The sequence below is a fragment of the Nannospalax galili genome, unplaced genomic scaffold (genome assembly GCF_000622305.1).
Source record: "Nannospalax galili isolate Female #2095 unplaced genomic scaffold, S.galili_v1.0 scaffold4239, whole genome shotgun sequence".
NCBI lineage: Eukaryota > Metazoa > Chordata > Mammalia > Rodentia > Spalacidae > Nannospalax > Nannospalax galili.
Genome location: NW_008342694.1, coordinates 67,774 through 70,446, shown reverse-complemented (window position 1 = coordinate 70,446; position 2,673 = coordinate 67,774).

Genomic DNA, 2,673 nt, shown 5'->3' with positions numbered 1-2,673 from the left:
TACACACAATTTATTATATTTTTAACATCTGAGTAGAATATGTAGATAATAATTTTTATTTATTTATATTTTAAATATATTTTAATTAAATTTTTGTGGATTTCCTACAATACGTCTTAATCATACTTAGTCGCTCCTTCCCTATCTGCATCCTGCCGTGGCCCACTCACAATTCTTCAGGAGGCTTTTGAACTAATATATTTCCCTCTGGTTTTTCACACCAGCTAAGCACTATTTATTTCTCTTTCTTCTCTTCCTGTCTAAACCTCCTCCTTCCCTCCCCAGTTAAAATACCCCATTTTCCCCATTTCCCCTTTGATGTCTCCTATGATTTCCCCCTCTCTTGAGCTTCTTCCCCTTTACCACCATGGTTCCCTGTATAAACTTCCCTCTTCCCCTCCCAGTTAAACACCCCCCATTTTATACATTTTACCCTTGGTAACACCTGTCTCCTACTATCCCCCTCTCTCAGGCTCCTTCTTTCCCATAATAATTTTTAAAATAGAAGTAAATTATATCGTTAAAGGTCCCCAAGAAATTCAATTGTCTATATTCCTTCATGTAGACTCTTATTGTATATCTATTTCTTCTAAAAGGAAACATTCCTCCCTGAAGTAAGGAGTGAGTTTCATAAGGCTGAGGAAGTAAATGAAACTTGCAAGGCCCATAAAGCTCCTGAAACTTCCAAGAGCTGCAAGGACATAAGGAGAGGAGACAGTTATTAATGTAGAAATAGATTGTCAATACAATAGAATAGTTTACAACTTTAAATATCATATTCAGGGAAATAACAAAAATAGCATGTTTGACTCATGAAGAAAATTTTCAGATGATAAAGTCTGCAGAAAATTATGGCCTATATCTTCAGAGATTCAAGAATTAATTGAAAGTTCATAATATTTTCAATTTCATTTCAATTTCTTTTTCTTGGTAATTTTGGAATAATTCAAAATTAATACTTTTAATTTCATCTGGTATTATTTGAAATCAAGACTGTGGTCAGAGAAGTCTCTCATTCTCAACATAATATGCATTCTCCCCTCAGTGTAAATATGAATAAAGTGATTAATACAAGGTAAGTTATTTGAATACCTATCATCTTTTATTTATAATATGCCTATGATTTTAACTCCACAACCATCAAAAATATACTTTGCAAAATGTCCAAATACAAGTAGCCTAGAAAGAAACCAAGGAGAGCCCAGGTCTGAGCCAGGTATTGAGAAACATCCTGCATCATGAATCCAGGGAGAGATTGAGGGAAACAGAGAAAAGCTGCAGTCATTGAACCTGCTTGTCTTGTTACTTATTGATCTTCTACATAAAAGTTAATAGTACATTCAATATTAAAATTTTATATTTTATGTGAAAAATAAATCATACTATTTTCTAATAAACACTAGAAGTCCATACCTAACGAAGTACCCATTGAATTCAGCTTAGGGAGGTTTAGTGAATACATCACCAAAACTCAGTTTTCTTCTCTTTAATATAAGTATCTCCATAGTCATGCTGTACCAGGTTATCTGTGCTGTACCAGATTATCTGTGCTGTACCAGACCACCTGTGCTGTACCAGATTATCTGTGCTGTACCAGGCCACCTGTGCTGTACCAGATTATTTGTGCTGTACCAGACCACCTGTGCTGTACCAGACTACCTGTGTTGTAGGAAATGGACATATTAACAGATCTTCTTGACTAGAAGGAATAATTTGAAAAAGAATGTCAGTGACTCTCTTGCTTCAAATGATTTTCTAAATGATTAGATGACATGAAGAAAACACACCATGTCATAGAAGAGAACTCTTTGTTTACAGCCCTTAATTAGACATCCAAAAAGTAAAATATAAAGCTACTGTATCTTTGGGGCCAAATACAGTAGCTGAACTCTTTAATCCTTTAATTTTGCTCAACACAGCATAAAAGCAAATCTATGAACATATATAGTGCATATATAGTATTTTTCAAAATAATAACTATAAAATTTACAAAGTTCGGGTTTTAACACATTTTAGAGAAGAATTTGAGTTAAGTTTTCTAACATTTACCATTTCAAAGTGATCTTCAGGAATCAATCATGTTGATCCTGTTGAGTAAACAACTGACACACAATTCTGTCCTTTATTATAAAAATATTCTAGTAACAATGTGGACAATAATCCCAAACAAGACAAAGAATTCTTCCTGTCACCCAAACCTTAGAATTTGTCCAGTGGGTCAAGCTGACCTATGTTAGCTTTGTTTTATAGTCTGAATTTTAAAATAATTCAGTTACAAAAGAGATAAACTCTCAAAATACGGTGCTTGCTTACCTCTGTCACCACTCTAGGGTCTGAGCAAAGTGAAGCTGGATCAAGGCAGCTTGAGGAGAACAGTATGGGTTAAGGTGGCCTTCATAATGTGAAGTGGATAAAAAGCCACTTCAGCTCCCTTAACACCTCTCTGTACTTGTTCTTTATCTGAGATGCTACCAGTTTCTCTATACACACTTTTTAAAATCAAATGTTTAAGAACATGTCTAGGACTGTCCATTATTTTTACGTAAATTGAAGTAAACACACTTTTCCAATGTATTTACTTTTCAAATATCATCTATGATAAAAAATATTCCATCCTTATTAATGGAATTTCAGGGACTAATCCATGAGGCCTGCCACATCTAAAAGGTTATG